At 34.8% G+C, this 23,860-nt stretch overlaps 1 protein-coding gene across 2 annotated transcripts in view; it reads left to right on the forward strand.

The window, feature by feature from the left end:
• LOC136033544 (LDL receptor repeat-containing protein egg-1-like) overlaps positions 1–23,860 on the forward strand; it is a 140,905-nt gene that overhangs the window by 40,818 nt on the left and 76,227 nt on the right. The window lies entirely within an intron of this gene.

Here is a 23,860-nt window from a genome sequence, read left to right on the forward strand (position 1 = left end):
GCAAAAGTCCTCTATCGAAGAAGTGTCCCGGTGGCTGTAGTATTTGTAGTACTAATTAAATTAGCACATTTCATTTTTTATTCGTAAAAAGTTTTTTTGGTTGGTACAATTATGTTTTATATTTTTCACCTCATCTCGCCTAGCATTCGTTGCCTTTTATACTTTACTGACATTATTTTACTTTTTGTGTCTCTTTCTCTCTCTCTCTCTCTCTCTCTCTCTCTCTCTCTCTCTCTCTCTCTCTCTCTCTCTCTCTCTCCCTCTCTACCTCTCCTTCTCTGTCTCTATCTCTATGTCTTTATAATGTATTTATATTATATACAGGATTTTTGTCTAGTAAAAATGTTGTTAATTGGGGGATTCTCCAAGGATCCGTACTAGGTCCGACACTGTTGTTAGTTTCTATTAATGATCTGCCGCATGTTCTGAAAGCTATGCCCAGAATTGACGACTTTGTTGACAACGGTCCGAGAAAGACCCAGGTTACTATACCCTTATTTGCTGATGATACAACCTTGGCGTGTGTTGCCCCTACGAAACAACTGCTCATGTCAACGATAAATGCAGCAATGACCAAAATATGTACATGGCTTAAAATAAACCACCTTGACCTGAATATAGATTACATAAAAAAACTAGTTTTTTTAGCTGAAAGTAAGCAGCGACATTAGAACTTAAAACGAACAGAAAGTACTCCGTATATGAAATGGATTATCCCCTCCGTAATCCCTCGCTAATTACGCTAAAGCTTTTAATTGTTTTAAAAAGCAGAATAGTGGCAAAGAGTCAAACTTTAGCGTAAAGAGCAAGGGATTGCGGAGGGGGCAACCCATTTCATATACGGAGCAATTTCTGTTCGTTTTAAGTTTTAATGTCGCTCCTTACTTTTAGTTAAAAAAAATAGTTTTTTTTATGTAATTTCTGAACATTTTTGAATTAATGCATGTTTGATTTTGGCTCTCCATACATAAATTATTAAAATGAAATTTGCATATTAATTCCTTTTTTGGCTAAATAGCTTTCTCTTAGTTTTGATCAGACGATATTGAGAAATAAGGGATTGGGAAGGAGCCTAGTTGCCCTGCAATTTTTAGGTTACATAAAAAGGCAACTATAAATTTTAATTTAAAAAAAAAAATTATTCGTAAAAAATATACGTAACTTAAGAATTAACTTACGTAACAAACTTTTATATTCTTAAATTTTTATTATGTATACGAGGGGATTCGTAACCTCGTTAATACCTCGCTCTTTACACTAAATCGTAAGTTTTGTCCCAATTCTTTAAGAATGACCCCTGAATCAGAAAGGCCGTAGAATAAATAGTTGAAATTACTAAAAATACTATAGCATAAAGAGCGAGGTATTTATCTCCTCCTAAATACCTCGCTCTTTATGCTAAAGTATTTTTAGAACCCCTCATATGCGTAATAGTCTCTGTTTGTTTTAAGTTTCAATGCTACTCCTTACATTCAATTGAAAAAACTTTTCCACGTTTATATTTTTCATTGTTTTTTTTATAGTAATTTTAGAAAATCCTGCGCCCTTTTCATTGAATTTATGTTCCCCCATGACATGTTTCTCCAAGGGAAGATCCTCCCACATAGCCCTCTCCCCTCAACCCCACCCCAAAAACCGAAAAAAATCCCCTGAAAACGTCTGTACACTTCCCAATATCCATTATTATATGTAAACACTGGTCGAAGTTTGTAACTTGCAGCCCCTCCCCCAGGGACTGTGCGGGAGTAAGTCATTCCCAAAGACATAGTTATTAAGGTTTTTTGACTATGCGGTACAAAATGGCTATCTCAAAATTTTGATCCGTTGACTTTGGAGAAAAAATGAGCATGGGAGGGAGCCTAGGTGCCCTCCAATTTTTTTGGTCACTTAAAAAGGGCACTAGAACTTTTCATTTCCGTTATATGAGCCTTCTTGCGACATTTTTGGACCACTTGGTCGATACGATGACCCCTGGGGAAAAGAAAAAACAAAACAAAAACAAACAAATAAACACGCACCCGTGATTTGTCTTCTGGTAAAAAATACGAAATTCGACATTTTTGTAGATAGGAGCTTGAAAATTTTGCTACAGGGTTCTCTGATACGCCGAATGCGATGGTGTGATTTGTAGATAGGAGCTTGAATCTTCTACTAAAGGGTTCTCTGATACGCTGAATCTGATGGTGTGATTCGTTAAGATTCTATGACTTTTAGGGGGTGTTTTCCCGTATTTTCTAATATAAGGCAAATTTTCTCAGGCTCGTAACTTTTGATGGGTAAGACTAAAATTGATTAAACTTATATATTTAAAACCAGCATTAAAATACGATTCTTTCGATGTAGCTATTGGTATCAAAATTCTATTTTTTAGTTTTGTTTACTATTGAGCCAGGTCGCTCCTTACTACAGTTAGTTACCACGAACTGTTTGATAAAATCAAATTTTGTTATTTTCTCTCGATCTCCGAATTTCTACCCTTGGCTTACGGAAATAATTTCGGAGCGTGGAATCATTAAATGAACAAAGTACACTAAATACCTCAGAATCAATGTTGATGAAATACTATCATTTAAAGATCATGTGAAGTCAGTTTCGAAAATATTGTCACGTAACTTAGGTATAATACGCAAATTAAACATATCCCCCCCCCAAATTTCTACGATTGTTATACTTTTCCCTGATTCAGCCCTACATATTGTATTTCTCGTCGATTTGCGTTGGTACTTTCCTTTCGATAGTTTGTCCAATCTGTGTGATCCAGAATAATGCTATCCGAGTTTTTTGTTGTGTTGGGAACCAGGAGTCTATGAGGTCTGTGTATGGAGAATTAATATAATAGCTGCAGCTGGACTATGTGATTTTTATTCGTTGATTTTTATATATAAGCATTACAGGGAGAGCCATTTCAGGGAATGAGGCAGAAAAGGGAAAAAACAGGATTGAAAATGAATGAAAGAAAAGAGAACGAGATAGAATAAAGAAAAAAAGACAGAAATGCAGGAAAAAAACAGAATAAGACAGAAAAACACCACGTCTGCGAGTCTTAGTAACTTCAAATAACAAGGGAATTGGAAATTTACTTTTCATAAAACGAGAATATTTTCCAGCAGTACATCACTCAAACGTATAACTAAAAGACTCATATCAAAAGATTTACTTTAATTAGACATGATGGCTCCTCTACCTACTAGATGGGCCATATGTCTTCAACACCAAGAATTTGTGAAGTTACTTTTTTTGTGAAAATATATACATACAAGAATAAGGCACCTGGAAATCTATTTCGTGTTAGTGTACAGGTTTCTCTTGACAATCCAAATCCATTGATAACCCAGTTGACAAAATAAAAATCACATTGTTAATACTTTAATATGAACGTTTCCATTTTGCTCATCAAATAAAGCGTTCCATACCAAGATCAACCTAAGAGTCAGTTGAAAAGCCTCTTTTCTAGGCGTGATTTTTTCCACTTGGTGACCACTTGGTCGATACGATCACCCCTGGGGAATTTTAGGGGGTAGGTAGAGGAGCCATCATGTCTAATTAATAGTAAATCATTTATCATTTTCACAAAAAAAAGTAACTTCACAAATTCTTGGTGTTGAAGACATATGGCCCAACTAGTAGGTAGAGGAGCCATCATGTCTAATTAATAGTAAATCATTTTATATTGGTCTTTTAGTTGTATGTTTGAGTGATGTACTGCTGGGAAATATTCTCTTTTTCTGAAAAATAAATTTCCAATTCCCTTGTTATTTGAAGTTACCATGACTCAAAGACGTGTTGTTTTTCTGTCTTATAACCTTTTGTTTCCTGCATTTCTGTCTTTTTACTTTATTCTTTCTCATTCTCTTTTCCTCCATTCATTTTCTATCCTGTTTTTCCCTTTTTCTGCCTCATTCCCTTTCTGTTTCTATTGTTTTCTATTTTTCTTCCTTTTTCTGTCTCATTCACTTTTTTCCCATCATTTTTATCATTTTTCCTTTCTGAGTCCTCTTCCCTTTTCTTTGCTTCATTCTCTATCCTTTTTTTCTTTTTCTGTCTCATTCTTTTTTCCTTCCTTCATTTTCTATCCTGTTTTTCCTTTTTCTGTCTCTTTAAGGCAGCTGAAAATGACAAAATTACTTTGACACACAAAATACATATTTTAACCTTATGTTTCAATTTTGAATCTTTAGCACTTGACTCAAGGATAAGTTAAATGTTTTATTTATAAAATAAAGATAAATATTATATCTGATTTGTTATTATAACTATAATCATAAAATAAAATTATTGCTATTATAAAATTAATTTTATTAGTTTAATTTGTTAAAATATGTTAATTCCATAAAATATTTTCATTATATTAAATTTTATTAGATTATATTAAATGTTTCATTTAGATATACTAAATATTTTAATTAATTTTATCAACAAATTGAACTTTTTGTCAATATGTTTGAAAGATAATTTTTTTTCTGGGTTTGATTGGTTTGACTTACAACAGTGGCAGCTCTTACTCATTCTTATCTAGAAATAAAAGACAGTATCAAATTTGACAAAACTAGTATATTCAGAATCCACATTTATTAGTCCCTCATGTATGTTTTTTTCTCCTTTAGTCTAAGGAATGTCTTGTATTTTAAGCCAAATTCATCGAGCCAACTAAGCCAAATTGCGGTTTAAAATATTATATATTAAATGTAAATAGTAATCATAAAGCAAATTATCTTGAAAAAAAATATTTTAGTAAACGATGGTAACTTTCATTTTGTCCTCTTTTCCTATTCGATGTGCTACCGAAAAAGGTGTCTTCCATTGTCTGCCATGATTTTCGGGCCAAAAAACAAATGTATGGCGATATTTTTCAAATTTGAACATAACGTCACTTATCAACTGACCAAAACTCTATTTTAGTTAACTTCATAGTAGTAAATGTTTCAGTAGCGAATTTAAAGGCATCTTTTCTTATAAGCTTCTTGTTAAGCTTACTTAATTTTGTGCAAAGTTAATTTTTGAAAAGCAAGATTAGACACACTGGAATGCTCATTTTTAGATAGCTGATTTTATTAGATAGCTAAATTTTTATAATTCCTTTCCTCCCCCTCATGTAATGGTCTCAGATAGCCCTAAGTACTATTAGAAAAAAGCTGGTGGAATCCTTCCTTTATAATATGCAGCAAGTATCCATGAACCATATTTCATTGTTTTCGGTCCTGTGTCTCCTCATTCTTATGTATTTATTATGTGTATGGGTACTTGCGTGTTATAACAACCACATCGAAGAAGTGAAGATGGGTTGATCCTAATGAAATATATCATAATTTGATGAAAATATATATTATTAAAAATAAATAAATAAATTTTATAAAAAAAGCAATGCAACGATTTCACTTGATAAGTTTGTGATGATTTTCATAGTCATTTCATAGAAAGTTTTAAAAAGGATTTTTATTTTTATTTTGAACTTCCGGGAGGAATACCAAAAAGTTGGAGAAGTTCAATGTTAATTGCTTACCAATCCATAGAACAAAAATGTTTGAAAGAAGAAAGCAAAGAAAGGATAGAGATATAGGCACTTGGATTCTCCCTCATGCGGTAATGATAATGCCCATGTGTACCATTGAATCATTGCCTTGAAACTTCTTAGTTATCTTTATGTATAATTCTGTAGTTTTTAGGAAGAGTCGCTATAGAGGGCAGGTCGTCGTGCTTAGCTTTTTTCTTATTTATTTTTAATGGAAAATCATTAATGAAGTGATCAAGGGTAGTCCTGCTCCCCAACAGCATAGCCTAAATGTTGGTGGCGACATAGTCCAAGAACTTGACAAAGTATGTGATTTGTTTGCTCATCATTTCTCGAAAATTTTGAATCATCATTCTCGTCATTATTTCTCGAAACATTGAAAGGTCACTTAGAGTCCCAGACTTTGGAAGTGGGATGATTTTGGCTATTTTCAGCGAATGAAGAAATTGACCCTCTGGTATTGACAGATTTATCAAAAATACTAGTACTGGAAGAGTATTCGGAAGCACTGATTTTAGAATTCGTAGGTTGAAGCCATCGGTCCCAGTGCTGTTTGATTTTATTGAAGAAACAATCTTCTTTATTAATGCAGAATTACAAGGTTCTAATTTCATTTCAAAATCTTGACCTCTTAGGTCTTCAAAAACCTTTACAAGTTTTGTAAGATATGAAAATGTATGTGTCAAGCTAGGCTTCTCTAAGCCTTGTAGACCTTGTACGCCTTGCTGCAAAAGCCTAAGCCTTGTTGTGAATGTCCGAAATCTGATCAATGTCGACCATCACCTGTGAATGTCAGAAACTCCGATTCAATTAGCCTTGCGAACCAGATTTTTCAGTCTTATGCAAGCTTTGACTGTAAAAATTAAAGTTATTTTAGATTGGGCTAACCTAAAGCCTAACCTGACCACCGTCAAACCTTGCATAAAACTGAAAAAGTTGACTGGCAGTGGGGAAAAAGGAGAAAAAAACGTTAATCGGACATTTAGCGGTGAATGTCGACATTCACATATTTCGGACATTCACAGTAACATAGGCACCAAATACTGGTCTCTCTACTGCTTAAAATCTCATAAATGATTGATTGCTGAAGCGAGAATATTTAGTAACTTGAGTGAAGATATTTATTTTCAATTCTTCTCAGATGTTGTTCACATTCCCCTTTCCACTCTCATTCTGATAATCTCATTCTGACGCTCTCATTCTGCTTCAACAAAAATCCAAATTTTTACTCTAATCAAATTTCCGCGGAAAAAGAGAAAAACTTTTCTCTACATGACTGGTACGTTAAATTAAATAATTGAAGCTCCACCCTTTTTTTTATGCTCGTTTTAAGTGTCAAATTTCTTCTTTATTTTGAGCAGATAATTTTTTAATTATTATAGAATTGACCAAAATTTAATTCGTTTTACGAATTATACTTTGTATAATTATCGCTTGATAAATACTGTTGGATCCTAAATGAGCTGATAATGCAATCTCTAGATCGAGATTCACAACAATTTAAAACGTGTAGCTTTTTCTCCCAACTCTACTTTTTAAAACAATAAAAAAAGCTTTAGCGTAAAGAGTGGGGCGTTGAGAGGGGGGGGGGCAGCAACTTCCATATGTGGAATAATTTCTATTCGTTTTAAGTTTTAATGTCGCTCCTTACTTTCAGTTAAGAAAAAGCTTGTTTTTTTAGAAAAGTAGTTGCATGGGAAGATATTTTTCATGCATATTTTTCCCGTCTTTAGAAGACGGGAATTTTTCATGCAGGGGTAGCCCAATTTCCCAGCATAATTCAAAAAACGATCACAAACTAAATAATAAAGTAAATGTTTTCAACTGAAAATAAACAACAACATTAAAACTCAAAATGAACAAAATTATTACGTATATGAAGAGGGTTGCCCCTCCTCAATGCCTCTATCCTTAAGCCAAAGTTTGTTTTTAGAAATCTTTAAATGCTTACTGTTCCAACTAAACGGGCTTTGACCAAAATGGACTTTTGAGGCAGGTCACACTGTCTTTTGGCTTCAAGAAAAAATATGTCATTCATACTGTAGTGCATAAACGGTAGAACCACTCCACATGACATTCATGTCCATGCCAAACACGTTTGTACCACGAACTGTAACAAGGACCGACCCGGCTCAATAGTAACCGAAACTCTAAAGCATGGAATTTTGTTACCAATATTTACATCAAAAGAATTGCATATTAATGCTGATTATAAATGTATAAATTTCCTCAACTTTAGTCTTACCCATCAAAAGTTACGAGCCTGAGACAATATGCCTTGTTTTAGAAAATAGGGAGAAACATCCCTTAAAAGTAATACAATCTTAACGAATCACACCATCAGATTCAGCGTATCAGAGAACCCTTTAGTAGAAGATTCAAGCTCCTATCTACAAAAATGTGGTATTTCACTTTTTTTTTGCCAAAAGACAGATCACGGATGCGTGTTTTTTTTTTGTTTTTTTTTTCAGGGGTGATCGTATCGACTTAGTGGTCCTAGAATGTAGTCTGAGGGCTCATTCTAACGGAAATTAAAAGTTCTAGTGCTCTTTTTAAGCGAACAAAAAATTGCAGGGTACCTAGGCCACCTCCTGCGCTCATTTTTTCCCCATAGTCACTGAATCAAAATTCTGAGATGGCCATTTTGTTCACCATAGTCGAAAAACCTAATAACTATGTCTTTGGGGACGAATTACTCCCCCAAACTCCCCGTGGGAGGGGGTGCAAGTTACAAACTTTGACCGTTGTTTACATATACTAATGGATATTGGGAAGTGTACAGATGTATTCGGGGGGATTTTTTGGTTTGGGGGGGGGGGGAAGTCGAGGACGGTGACTTGGGAGGATCTCTCCATGGAGTAATATGTCATGGGAGAAGAGAATTTCAATGAAGGGGGTGCAGGACTTTTTAGCAATATTTAAAAAAAAAACAATGAAAAAAAATATGAAACGTTTTTTCAAATGAAAATAAGGAGCAGCATTAAAACTTAAAACAAACAGAAATTATTACGCACATAAAGGGGTTCACCTCCTCGTAATACATAGCTCTACGCTAAAGTATTTTTATTGATTTCAACTGTTTATTCTACGGCCTTTGTGATTCAGGGTTCATTCTTAAGGAATTGGGACAAAATTCTTAGTGTAAAGAGCGTGGTATTAATGAGAGGGGTGAATCCCCTCATGTACGTGATAAAAATATACGATAATAGAAGTTCGTGACGTAAGTTAATTCGTAAATTACGTATATATTTTACTAGTGAAAACGTTTGTAAAAAAATTAAAAGTTCTACTTGCCTTTTTAAGTAATCAAAAAATTGGAGGGCAGCTTGGCCTCCTCCCCAGGTCCCTTTTTCTCAAGATCTTCCGATTAAAACTATGAGAAAGCCATTTAGTAAAAAAAAAAAGTAATATGCAAATTTTGTTTTCATTCTTTATATGCGGAGAGCCGAAATCAAAACTTGCATTAATTCAAAAACGATCAGAAATTAAATAAAAAAAACAAGCTTTTTTAACTTAAAGTAAGAAGTGACATTAAAACTTAAATCGAACAGAATTACTCCGTATATGAACGGGGTTTTTCCTCCTCAACGCCCCGCTCTTTAAGCTAAAGTTTTTTTTACTGTTTTAAAAAGTAGACTTAAGAGAAAGAGTCAAACTTTAGCATAAAGAGCGGGGCGTTCGGGAGGAAAAGCCCCTTTCATATACGGAGTAATTTTTGTTCGTTTTAAATTTTAATGTCGCTCCTTACTTTCAGTTAAGAAATTACTCCGTATATGAAAGGGGCTTTTTCTCTTTAACCCCCCGCTTTTTACGCTAAAGTTTTTTACTGCTTTAAAAAGTAGAGTTAAGAGATAGAGTCAAACGTTTTATTACGTATATGAAGGGGTTCACCTCCCTCGTCAAGACCTCACTCTTTACACTAAAACTTGATTTTTGTCCCAATTCCTTAAGAATGACCCCTGAATCACAAAAGCCGTAGAATAAATAGTTGACATTATTAAAAATACTTTAGCGTAAACAGCAGGGTATTACGAGGAGGTGAACCCCAGTGCCCCAGTAGCAAGCACGTAGGCTATCCAGGGGGAGAATAGGGGGTCTGAACTCCCTCCCCCTCCTGAAATGTTTGTCTGGCTCACGGACATAAGCAAATTTTTAATATTTTTAAAGTTTTTTTTGTGTGTACCCGCGTCCCCTCTCGAAAAAAAATCCTTCTGAAAAACTCTCCCTGAAAATAAAATCCTTGCCTGAAACACCCTCGCAAATAAAAAAAATCCTGAATACCCAGGACTACAGCTCAGGTCTGTAGTTTTTTTTTATTATTATTGTTTAATCCACCTGCTTAATTCAAGCTTTAAACAAGTCTATATAATGTGTTTTTTGTTTAAACTAATGTTGATTAAGCTACAATTTGATCCATACCAATTTGATTTGGTCGCTGTGAACTAGTCTATGGTATCTGTTTTTTGGCAATTAAAATGGAACATATTGTCAGTTGATCCAGTTGAATTTGCGAAATTTCGAAATGCCAGTTTAATGCGAAATGCAAAAAATAAACCATTAAGCCCATATCGAACTGGTAGAGGTATTAGATATTTGGTGGATTCATTAATATTCAACTATACAGTACAATATAACGACACCAGTCACTGTAAAACATACAGTTACAGGTCGCATAGTACCCAAAAATTAACAGAATAGTTGAGCTTTTTTTTTTTAAATGCTCACCTCAGTATTAAATTTCAATACAGTTTTATTCTATGCAGTAAAGAATTGATAATAAACCTCTGAATGGCTGGTCTTCGGTAAATTCCTAAAAAGTTCCACTAGAAGCCAATTCACAACAAAATGCTATAAATTTAAACAAGCATATATATATATATATATATATATATATATATATATATATATATATATATATATATATATATATATATATATATATATATATATATATATATATATATATATATATATTATTTTGTCTGAAAATTAAAACACTAACATTTACTATGGAAAGTGGTGAAGACTTGGGTAAAATTCGTGTTTCCTCCAATCCTCAATAATATATTTTTCCTAAACGCTCTGCTAACCGAAACTATAAAAGAGAAACACGAAAAAAACTGTCAAAATAAAGTTGGAGAACTTCAAAAGGTTTTTTTTCTAAAGTTGCTCCATAATATATATACCTCAATAGGTATTGTTTCTTAGTTATATCCGAAAATAATCACCAACACCGTTATTCCTGTGGGATAACGGTGTTTTGTCACTATATTGTATATAGATCTAAAACACGGTGTTAGACCTTTTTAACTTACATGCAGATTTTGGTGGTGATGTTCCAATATGAAATTATATCAAAAATAATTACTGCACAATACAATCACGTTTTATTTAATTAATGGATTTTGATTATTACAGTGGTATCATAAAAGCTATCTACTCTCCCCCAAGAGAGACCACCAAAAATCTACAAAATTCTTTATAGATTCTAGGAAAAATTCTTACCTAATTTTGATTATATTTTGCCATAATTTTTTTTTTAATATATATTACATCGCATAGAGTACTAAAGCTTACAACATTTTCAAAAATCAAATAACATGGCAAATTCGATCTAATTAGGCCCGTTCACACACGATGGAACCCCCAGCTACCGTTCCATAATATACAAAATTTACCTATTACAACACTTGGTTTTAACTTCCCCATGCGTTACGATATGTTGATAGTAAACCTGGCTTTAATAGAACTATTTTGAACAAATGTCTAGATGGGAGGGGAAACGTCCCACTTTTTCGTTCTAAGACGGCTACCCCTCCCAAATAATGGCTCTGGATCGTTGCCTGGATTTCAATCCCTCTGTTAAGGTTTTTCAACCATAAACATAATAATAGTTCCATTATTATACATTCCAATCTTCCCAGTCCGACAACGTCACATATAATATGGCTCGTTACGCTAAAATTATTAAGAAGAAATAGGGATAAGTACGTAGAGAGAGGCCGTAACCTTTTAAATGAGTCATTAAACATCTGACAGCAATCTTGGGGAAATCTCGAAGCCATGAAAGAAAAGGAAATTATAAATAAATAATAAGATGCAACTTAACGATGCAAAGACAACACGAATCAGTTTAATATAACCACATTACTATACTATTGATTTTCATGAAATTCATTTTGGAAATGAAGTTTCTGAGCTTTCCGTTTTACTGAATTTTAATGTTCCGGATTTTTTTGAATTTTATAAAATTAGCATATGAATGATATTTTAAATAGTTAATATAAAGTTGGTTTTTCCGCTTTATTGAAACTAGAATAGCTTTTGTTATCCATGGTTTCTCAGGAAAATTTATATTAAGGTTTATTCTTCGTAAATGACACGTTTCATTCATTACGTTCGTTACTATCAAACAGTTCGTGGTAACGAACTGTAGTAAGGAGCGACCCGGCTCAATAGTAACCAAAAGTCTAAAAAATGGAATTTTGGTACCAATAGCTACATCAAAAGAATCGATTTTGATGCTGATTTTAAATATACAAGTTTCATCAAGTTTAGTCTTACCCATCAAAAGTTACGAGTCTGAAAAAATTTGCGTTATTTTAGAAAATAGGGGGAAACACCCCCTAAAAGTCATAGAATCTTAACGAAAATCACACCATCAGATTCAGCGTATCAGAGAACCCTACTGTAGAAGTGTCAAGCTCCTATCTACAAAAATGTGGAATTTTGTATTTATTGCCAGAAGGCAGATCACGGATGCGTGTTTATTTTTTATTTTTTATTTTTTTTTCCCAGGGGTGATCGTATCACCCCTGGGAAATTCTAACATTCTAACGGAAATGAAAAGTTCTAGTGCCCTTTTTAAGTGACCAAAAAAATTGGAGGGCACCAAGGCCCCCTCCCACGCTAATTATTTTCCCAAAGTCAGCGGATCAAAATTCTGAGATAGCCATTTTATTCAGCGTAGTCGAAAAACCTTATAACTATGTCTGTGGGGACGACTTACTCCCTCACAGTCCCCGTGGGAGGGGTTACAAGTTCAAAACTTTGACCAGTGCTTACATATAGTAATGGTTATTTGGAAGTGTACAGGCGTTTTCAGGAGGATTTTTTGGTTGGAGGCAGGGGTTGAGAAGAGGGGGATATGCTGGGGGAGCTTTCCATCGAGGAATTTGTCATGGGGGAAGAAAATGTCCATGAAGGGAGCGCAGGATTTACTAGCATTACTTAAAAAAAAACAATGAAAAAGTTTTTTTCAGCTGGAAGTAAGCAGCAGTATTAAAACTTAAAACGAACAGAAATTATTACCCATGTGAGGGGCTCACCTCCTCCTAATACCTCGCTCTTTACGCTAAAGTATTTTTAGTAATTTCAACTATTTATTCTGCGGCTTTTGTGTTTCAGGGGTCATTCTTAATGAATTGGGACAAAATTTAAGCTTTAGTGTAAAGAGCGAGGTACTGACGAGGTGGCGAACCCCCTCATATATGTAATAAAAACATAAGAATACAAAAGTTCTTTACGTAAGCTAATTTATAAGCTACGTATATCTTTTACTTATAAAAAGATTCGGAAAAAATTAAAAGTTCTAGTTGCCTTTTTAATTAACCGAAAATCGGAGGGCAACTAGGCTTCCTCCCCCGCTCTTTTTTTCTCAAAATCATTCGATCAAAATTATGAGAAAGCCATTTAGCCAAAAAAAAAAAAAAAAAAAAAAAATATACAAATTTCGTTTTAATTATTCCTCTGCGGAGAGCCAAAATCAAAAAATGCATTGATTCAAAAACGTTCAGAAATTAAATAAAAAAAACAAGTTTTTTAAATGAAAGTAAGGAGCGACATTAAAACTTAAAACGAACAGAAATTACTCCGTATATGAAAGGGGCTTTTCCTTCTCAACGCCCCGCTCTTTACGCTAAAGTTTTTTTTTACTGTTTTTAAATGTAGAGTTAAGAGAAAGAGTCAAACTTTATCGTAAAGAGCGGGGCGTTGAGAAGGAAAAGCCCCTTTCATATACGGAGTAATTTCTGTTCGTTTTAAGTTTTAATGTCGCTCCTTACTTTCATTTAAAAAACTTGTTTTTTTTATTTAATCTCACTAAGAGGTCACTTTTCCTCTGTTGCACGCCAAAGATTTATTTCATCCATCTTATTTGCAAAACTCTTTAGGTTTTTACTTTTCATTTCACGGTAAAACGAAGCCCTTTCATATCGTTTATTTTCGTTTGACTGATTCAGCTTTATTTTACTTATTAAAAGAAGGTTATCCGACCCGTCAGACATAATCACATCTGCTTGGGCGCCGAGAGAAGCGAAATCCGAGTTGGAATAGTTACAAGAGGAAAACTATCATGTGACACCATCATATTAACAAAATCTGAGCTATTCGCTCTTTATAGTTAATTAAATAAAAAAAACAAGTTTTCTTAACTGAAAGTAAGGAGCGACATTAAAACTTAACAGGAACAAAAATTACTCCGTATATGAAAGGGGCTTTTCCTCCCGAACGCCCCGCTCTTTACGCTAAAGTTTGACTCTTTCTCTTAACTCTACTTTTTAAAACAGTAAAAAAGTTTAGCTTAAAGAGCGGGGCGTTGAGGAGGAAAAGCCCCGTTCACATATGGAGTAATTTCAGTTCGTTTTAAGTTTTAATGTCGCTCCTTACTTTCAGTTAAGAAAACTTGTTTTTTTATCTAATCTCTGAACGTTTTTGAAATTAATGCTTGTTTTGATTTTGGCTGTCTGCGCATAAACGATTAAAACGAAATTTGCACATTAATTTTTTTTTGGCTAAATGGCCTTTTCATTGTTTTAATTGGAATATTTTCAGAAAAAAGGAGCGGAGGAGGAGGCCTAGTTGCCCTCCAGTTTGTTGATTACTTAAAAAGGCAACCAGAACTTATATTTTGTACAAACGTTTTCATTAATAAAAAAATATACGTAACTTACAAATTAACTTACGTAACGAACTTCTATATTCGTATGTTTTTATTACGTATATGAGGGGGTTTACCCCCTTTTCAATACCTCACTTTTTACGCTAAAGCTTAAATTTTGTCCCAATTCCTTAAGAATTACCCCTGAATCACAAAGGCCGTAGAATAAATAGTTGAAATTATTAAGAATACTTTAGCGTAAAGAGCGAGGTATTACGAGGAGGTAAACCCCTCATATGCGTAATAATTTCTATTCGTTTTAGGTTTTAATGCTGATCCTTACTTTCAGTTGAAAAAAACTTTTCATATTTATTTTTTCATTGTTTTTCTAAATAATGCTAAAAAATCCTGCGCCCCTTCATTGACATTTTCTTCCCCCATGACGAATTCCTCCATGGAAAGATCCTCCCATGTAACCCCTGCTCAACTCCTCTCCCCCCCCCCAAACCAAAAAAAAAACAACCTGAAAACGTCTGTACACCTCTCAATAACCATTACTGTATGTAAACACTGGTCAAAGTTTGTAACATACAGCCCCTCCCACGGGGACTGTGGGGGAGTAAGTCGTCCCCAAAGACGTAGTTATTAGGTTTTTCGACTTTGCTGAACAAAATGGCTATCTCAGAATTTTGACCCGGTGACTTTAGGGAAAACATGAGTTTGGGAGGGGGCCCAGGTGCCCTCCAGTTTTTTGGTCACTCAAAAAGGGCACTAGAATTTTTTATTCCCTTTAGAATGGGTCATCTTGCAACATTCTAGGACCAGTGGGTCGATACAATCACTCCTGGGAAAAAAAAAAACAAAAAAAAAAACAACAAATGAACACGCACCCGTGATCTGTCTTCTGGCAAAAAATACGAATATCCACCTTTTTGTAGATAGCAGCTTGAAACTTTGGTAATGGGGTTCTTTGATACGCTGCACGCAATGGTGTGATTTTCATTAAGATTCTATGACTTTTAGTGGGTGTTTCCCCCTATTTTCTAAAATAAGGCAAATTTTCTCAGGCTCGTAACTTTTTATGAGTAAAACTAAACTTGATGAAACTTATGTATTTAAAATCAGCATTAAATTACAATTCGTTTCATGTAACTATTGGTATCAAACTATTTTTTAGAGTTTCGGTAACTATTGAGCCGAGTCACTCCTTACTACACTTTTAAATATCCCATTTTAATTTTAGTACAATTTCATTTCTATTTTATTCCATTTTAGTACAATTATAAATAAAATTGTTTTCATAAAATTGTTTTATTTACTGTTTTATTTCATCTAATAACAATTCAAATTTATCCATAAAAAAAGTAATATCAAATGACGGATTTTGTAAATCAATCCCAAAATCAAATTTTTTCCCGTTTATTTTTTATTTCTATGAAAAGGGTTTCGATCCTGCCTTCGAGCCACAAGGATAGTTCATCCCTAACTCAATGTTGGGTAACATCATTAATCGAAAGGCATAGACCACCCCGCTCCATGGTTGTCCGTTCTCTTCGCTCGCGAACATATCCTGGAAAAGAAAAATCCCAGGGCAGTGACTTTCTAGAAACAAATGTCTCATATGTCACATAGGCCTACAATGCACGGCTTCTTTTCTAGCAAACTTAAAATCTCACATAAAGAAGAATATGCCATTCTTAGACCTTGACAACTTCATATAACGATCGCTCTTTCTGCACTCACAGGTTTTGAATACTCATAAAGATTATTCGGATTCCTATAATCATTTGGGTGACAATTCAACAAAAAATTATTGGTGCATTCATCATCCCCCGCCAGTGTGTCACGAGCTTGACTTCCAAAAATAAACTGGTTCTATTCAAATAATATGAAAAAAACTTCGTTTTCTTAAAGAGTTAAAGAGGCTGCGTCCCAAAGTCGAACCTTAAAACGTACAGGAATTAGGAGAGGCAGTTGGGGGGCTGCCGCCCCCCAAACCCCCCGCTTTTAAAGACTCCTTTGTACAGGTTTTTTGTTGTGGGGGGACTTCATTGTTACTAATTACTAGTTTCGGCGCAATGGTTCTTCTGTCCTCTTGTGTTTAACATTTTTCGAAGTTATTCCATTATTCATTCATTTCAAATTTTTTGTTAATTAAAAGAGGGCCTTTCTGAAGCCAAGAGCGGGGGGTTATGGGGGCGGCAGCCCCTCACAACAAAAAGCCTGTACAAAAGTCTTTAAAAGCGGGGGATTTAGGGGGCGGTCGCCCCCCTACTGCCTCTCCTAATTCCTGTACGTTTTAAGGTTCGACTTTGGGACGCAGCCTCTTTAACTCTAAGAAAACGAAGTTTTTTTTCAGATTATTTCTGTACGTTTTTCTTTTGTGAAAAAAAACCGCCCGATAAGGGACTTGAACCCTTGACCCGAGGATTAAAAATCCCACGCTCTACCGACTGAGCTAACCACCTGCATGTGTGTAAATATAACTTTTAAATAAATTTTAAAAATTTCAAATTAACATGGGCTCTTATGGAGAAATGGGTTAATTAAGTGGCTAATGCGTGGTTTCTGGAAAACAGGGAAGGAGTTATCGGATTACGCGGATAAGCTCCTGGGCCGTAGGGGACCATAACTTGTGAATTTCAGCCCGATCGGACTACGTTAAAGGGGGGTGGGTGGGGTTGGGGGGGGGTCGAAACTTTTGGGGGGTTAAGATTTTCCTACAAAACTTTCAAGGGCACTTACTCGGAGAATTCCGCATCGAATGAGTCTTCGTACACCCAGATCCGATGTCGGCTGTGACCTGTAGGCGTGGCAGATAAAAAAAAGGGTTTCTGTCATTTTTCTCAAATAAAAACTTTACGGATTAAGACAGAATTTTTTGCAGCTTTCAGTTAGTCTCACCATGTTTAGCTGATCATTTTGATGTACTTGATGTTGAAATTCGTAACTTTTAACAACAAAAAAATTAACATGGGATCTTATAGGGAAATGGGGTTTTTCTAAGCTAGAAAATCGGGGGGTTAAGATTTTCCGACGAAACTTTCAAGCAAAATTACTCGGAGAATTCCGCGTCGAATGAGTCTTCGTACACCCAGATCCGATGTCGGCTGTGACCTGTAGGCGTGGCAGAAAAAAAAGAATATGAACATTAAGTGGCTATGCGTGGTTTCTGGAAAACAGGGAAGGAGTTATCGGATCGAGCTGAAATTTCGCGGATAAGTTCCTGGGCCCTAGGGGACCTTAACTTGTGAATTTCAGCCTGATCGGACAACGTTAAAGGGGGGCTGGGGTTGGTGGGTCGAAACTTTCAGCCAGATTTTCCCCATGAAGGAAAAGTCGGAGGGGGATGAAATTTGGCAGGTTTCTTAGTTGGAGCTCGGGCTACGAAATGCATCCCTCTCCATCCCTCTGTGACCACTGGAACCAAAGATCGCTTAACATTGTCGTGGTTCGCCTCTTTATAGAGGCACGAGTGTGCCTCCTTGATTCATTCAAAGCGTCATCATATCTTTTCACTCTCATTGAAGAAGGTGACTATTTTATACGAAAAAAAAAGATAAATAGAAGTCTGATAGACCGAAAGAGGAAGGGAAAAGAAATAGATAAGCGCGAAAGGAACTGACATTTTGGCTGTAAATACAAGGGGAGAAACAAACGTACAAGTAATCCAACAACATAATTTCCCAGCTCAAAATTATGCGGTCGGATTCGGCAACCGGACCGCTTCAGCCATAGCTCTAGTTTTACGGATCTCTGCCGCTGATTCTTTTCCAAAAATAGTCCTCTTCTTCGACCAAACATTTCTGTTTCTGAGCTTAATTATGGCCAGTCAAGAATCTCCTTCTTTTATAATGTTAACATTAAAAAATTTAATGTTAACATTAACTTTTTACTCGGTATCAAAAATTTCCGACCGATTAAGTTTTGACTTGCATGCTAACACGTTTTTTGCAGTTCCAGCAGACTTGAACGCAACCAACACAGGCACATGATGCTTTTTTGCATTTACAATGATGTCTGAATCTATAAAATTTGCTTGAAATTTAAATACAGAAACTATTGCGGTCGAAAAAAAAAATCGGAAATTTGTATTTTATCCGTAATCCCGTTCAATACACGCTAAAAATGGGAAGATCCCCACTTTGGTCAAAACCAAGAAATATAAGCAGATTCTTTCGTTTTTCCTGCTCCGTATCATCAAGACGGGTTTCAAACTGTTCGATCCTGTTTTCTAGGGCTAGGTTCGCGCTTTGGAGAACCTGTTGTTTGTTTTCAATCTCATCAAACTTGGTCGAATACTGGACGAGTGTAGTCGTGAATCTGAGAAACAATGGAGTCGACTGAATCCGCACTATTTGATAATCCAACTTTTTCACGTACTTTGCAATATGATTTTAAATATTAGATTTTTGTGTTTCCAAGTCTGATAAAGCAAAATTTATTGAATGTACCGATATATCTGGTAAACTCGAACCACTAATCTCAAGAAGCTCATCAGGAAAATCAGCTAATTCCGCAAAAGTGTTCGCAACGCGTAATTCATTTTTCTTCTTAGCCTCGTTTGAAACACTAACAAATGCCAAATGCTGTGAGGATGTTGTTGTCACGATTTCATGGTTTCCATACCAAAATACAACATAGAATATTTTTGTTCTTGGCCCGAATAATACCCAACACTCGGCCTGGCCATGATGGCTAATTTTTGAATATTGCTAGAACAACTGCATCCTTTGTGAACTGAACCATTGAAATGTTTTATAAAAAAAAATGCACTTAATTTTGAATAGGTAGGCCCACGACCTTGGCAAAAACTATTATTTGATGACACAAAATGGTACAAACCACCACTTTGCTGTGGCACAATCTATTTTTTTTTTTTTTGCCTAGAAATGCCATTATATATGAAAAATTTCGTTCAAATGAGCCTTCTGCCAACTTTTTGGACCACTGACTTGACACTGTTATTCCTGGATTAAAGAATAAGAATAAATAGGAGATTTTCCTTGTTGTTCAGCGTAGGCACCGTAATTCCTGAATAGGGTATTTTACAATCAAGATTCCCATAGTTCACTCATCATTTTTATTTTGACGCGTATTTGCAGAAGTTTGAGGCTTTTTGGAAATCCAAGAAAATTTGTTTTCCCAATAAACTTTTACATTTGTTACTAAGATATATTGAAATAATAGTTACAATTCCTGAATCATTTAAAAAGAAAAAGTTTCTTTCACAGTTTTTTTCACAGTGGGCTTTTTAATTTTTGGCAACTCTGGGCTGGGCTTTTTAATAGATTAGAGCCATCGTTTCAACCCAAATGTACTCATCATTTATACATTAATCTGCTCATTCCCAGTCAAACAGTTCGTGGTAACGAACTGTAGTAAGGAGCGACCCGGCTCAATAGTAACCAAAACTCTAAAAAATTGACTTTTGATATCAATAGCTACATCAAAAGAATCGCATTTTAATGCTGATTTTAAATATATAAGTTTCATCAAGTTTAGTCTTACCCATCAAAAGTTACGAGCCTGAGAAAATTTGCCTTATTTAGGAAAATAGGGGGAAACACCCCCTAAAAGTCGTAGGATCTTAGCGAAAATGACACCATCAGATTCAGCGTATCAGAGAACCCTACTGTAGAAGTTTCAAGCTCCTATCTACAAAAATGTGGAATTTTGTATTTTTTGCCAGAAGACAAATCACGGGTGTGTTTGTTTGTTTTTTTTTTTTTTTTTCCAGGGGTCATCGTATCGACCAAGTGGTCCTAGAATGTCGCAAGAGGGCTCATTCTAATGGAAATGAAAAGTTCTAGTGCCCTTTTTAAGTGACCAAAAAAAATTGGAGGGCATCTAGGCCCCCTCCCACGCTCATTTTTTCCCAAAGTCAACGGATCAAAATTTTGAGAGCCATTTTGTTCAGCATAGTCGAAAACCATAATAACCATGTCTTTGGGGATGACTTACTCCCCCACAATCCCTGGGGGAGGGGCTGCAAGTTACAAACTTTGACCAGTGTTTACATATAGTAATGGTTATTGGGAAGTGTACAGACGTTTTCAGGGGGATTTTATTTTGTTTTGGGGTGGGGCTGAGCAGAGGGGGCTATGTTGGAGGATTTTTCCTTGGAGGAATCTGTCATGGGGAAGAAAAATTCAATGAAAAGGGCGCAGGATTCTCTAGCATTACTATAAGAAAACAATGAAAAATAAACATGAAAATGTTTTTTCAAATGAAAGGAAGAAGTAGCATTGAAACTTAAAACGAACAGAGATTATTACGCATATGAAGGGTTCTAAAAATACTTTAGCATAAAGAGCGAGGTATTTAGGAGGAGATAAATACCTTGCTCTTTATGCTAAAGTATTTTTAGTAATTTCAACTATTTATTCTACGGCCTTTCTGATTCAGGGGTCATTCTTAAAGAATTGGGACAAAACTTACGATTCAGTGTAAAGAAGGAGGTATTAATGAGGGTACAAACCCCCTCATATACATAATAAAAATTAAAGAATATAAAAGTTTGTTACATAAGTTAATTCTAAAGTTACATATATTTTTTGCTAATAAAAAAATTCGTTAAAATTAAAATTAATAGTTGGTTTTTTATGTAACCGAAAAATTGCATGGCAACTAGGCCTCCTTCCCCATCCCATATTTCTCAAAATCGTATGATCAAAACTAAGAGAAAGCCATTTAGCCAAAAAAGGAATTAATATGCAAATTTCATTTGAATAGATTACGTGTGGAGAGTCAAATTCAAACATGCATTAATTCAAAAACATTCAGAAATTACATAAAAAAACTAGTTTTTTTAACTGAAAGTAAGGAGCGACATTAAAACTTAAAACGAACAGAAATTACTCCGTGTATGAAATGGATTGTCCCCTCCGCAATGTCTCGCTCTTTACGCTAAAGTTTGACTCTTTGCCACAATTCTGCTTTTTAAAACAATTAAAAGCTTTTTAATAATTTCTGATAATCCTTTTCTTGAAATATCCTTTTGATAACTATCCTTTGATATCCTTTTGATCAGTAGTCCAGGACAATTCTATATTAATATATCTTGATATCCACTTTATATAACAATAAATATATAAATAATTAATTCCAAGCCATGAACATAAATTAGCTATGCCTCAAGTTTCTAAAAACATTCTAACATACGTGCTTTAAAGGTCTTTTTCTTTAAATGCTTCACTGGTTTCAAAATAATAAAAAATTAAGACGTTTATGTCATAATGTTTTCAACAATGGCCAATTAAGTGTCAAATATTCTCAGTTACTCAGCGAGTAAGACATTAAATTTGTTTTGGCATAACAACAAAACTTAAGAAAATTTTATTTCCTTCATTTTAAGCAATATATAACATTTTATTATGACATTTTTTTTCTGGCGATAGTAAAGACAGAAATTAAAACTGAAAACGAACAGGTTGATTAAATAAAAAAGAAATTGTAAGCTGGCCTATATCAAGGATTTTTTTTCGGGGGTTATTTTCTCTCTCTCTCTCTCTCTCTCTCTCTCTCTCTCTCTCTCTCTCTCTCTCTCTCTCTCTCTCTCTCTCTCTCTCTCTCTCTTCTCCTTCTCCACCACCTGGAAAAATCCCCCTGAAAACGTCTGTATACTTCTAAATAGCCAGTACTATATGTAAACAACGGGTAAAATTCATAAGTTGCAGCCTTCCCCGGGGACAGTGGTGGATTAGGTCGTCCTCAAAGACAAAATTATCAGATTTTTCGACTATGCTAAAATTATTATCCAGTGACTTTTGAAAAAAAGGGAGTGTGGGAGAGGCCTAGTTTTTCTCCATTTTTTTGTTTACTTAAAAAGGGCGTTAGAACTTATAATTTCCCTTAAAATGAGCCCTCTTGTGACATTCTACAACTACTGGTTAGGTTCTATCACCCCTGGAAAAAAAAGGAACAAAACAAATAAACACCCATCCGTGATCTTTGTTCTGGCAAAAAAGAACAAAATTCCACATTTCGCAGATAGAAGCCTGAAACCTTTATAGTAGGGTTTTCTGATACGCAGAATATGCTGGTGAAATTTTTCGAAGATATAGCAAATTTTTTAAGTCTCGTAGCTTTTGATGAGTAAGATTAAACTTAGTAAAGGTAGTATATTGAAAATCAGTTTAAAACTTTACTTTTTATGTCTACATTGGCATCCAAATTTCATTTTTTAGAGTTTCGGTTACTCTTGAGCCGGGTCGCTCCTTACTACAATTAAATTTTTTTTAAACAAGTCTTTTTTTTAACTGAAAGAAATGAGTGACATTAAAACTGAAAACGAACAGAAATTGCTCCGTATATGAAAGGGCCGGTTCCCTCCTCAATGCCCCGTTCTTTACGCTAAAGTTTGACTCTCTCTCAACTCTACTGTTTAAAACAGTAAAACACTTTAGCGAAAAGACCGGGGTGTTGAGGAGGGAGCAGCCCCTTTCAGATACGGAGCAATTTCTGTTCATTTTCAGTTTTAATGTCCCTCCTTATTTTCAATTAAAAAAATTGTTTTTTTTATATTTAATTCCTGAACGCTTTTGAATTAATGCATGTTTGATTTTGGCTCTCCACATATGAATAATTGAAACGAAATTTGTATATTAATTTTTATTTGTCTAAATGGCTTTCTCACAGTTTTGATCGGACGATTTCGAGAAAAAAATGGACCGAAGGAGTAGGCCTAGTTACCCTCCAATTTTTTGGTTACTTATAAAGGCAACTAGAACTTTTAACTTTCCGAACGTTTTTGTTAGTAAAAATATGCGTAACTTACGATTTTTTTACGTAACCTACTTACAAATTCGTATGTTTTTATTACGTATATGAGGGGGTTCATCCCCTTATCAATGCTTTCAACGCTTTTTACACTAAAGCTTAAATTTTGTCCCAATTCCCTAAGAATGACCCCGAATCATAAAGGCCGTAGATTAAATAGTCGAAATTAAAAAGTTACTTTAGCGTAAAGAGCTAGGTATTAGGAGGAGGTGAACCCCTCACATGCGTAATAATTTCTGTTCGTTTTGGGTTTTAATGCTGCTCCTTACTTTCAGTTTAAGAAACTTTATCATATTTCTTTTTTCATTGCTCTTTTAAAAATATGCTAAAAAATCCTGCAGCCCCTTCATGGAAATTATCTTCCCCCATGACAAATTACTCCATGGAAATTTCCCACCACATAACCCCCTACCCTATACCCCCCCCCAACCACAAAAATCTCCCTGAAAGTGTCAACAGCATAAAGACACAAATAAGCATACACCATAAAAAAAAGATAGAAGGAGAAAAGGAAACTAAAGAAAACTTTAGTAACTAATATCGATCTGTACTTGAATGAGGCCTTAACCCTACTCATCTCTCCAATTATATAGGTCAAACAGCATAACCATACACAATCAATCATAAAGAATAATTCATGGACAGGCAGTGAGCTTTTGGACAGGGTACTAGAACTTTTAATTTCCGTTAGA

The sequence above is a fragment of the Artemia franciscana genome, chromosome 1, assembly GCF_032884065.1.
Source record: "Artemia franciscana chromosome 1, ASM3288406v1, whole genome shotgun sequence".
Lineage (NCBI taxonomy): Eukaryota > Metazoa > Arthropoda > Branchiopoda > Anostraca > Artemiidae > Artemia > Artemia franciscana.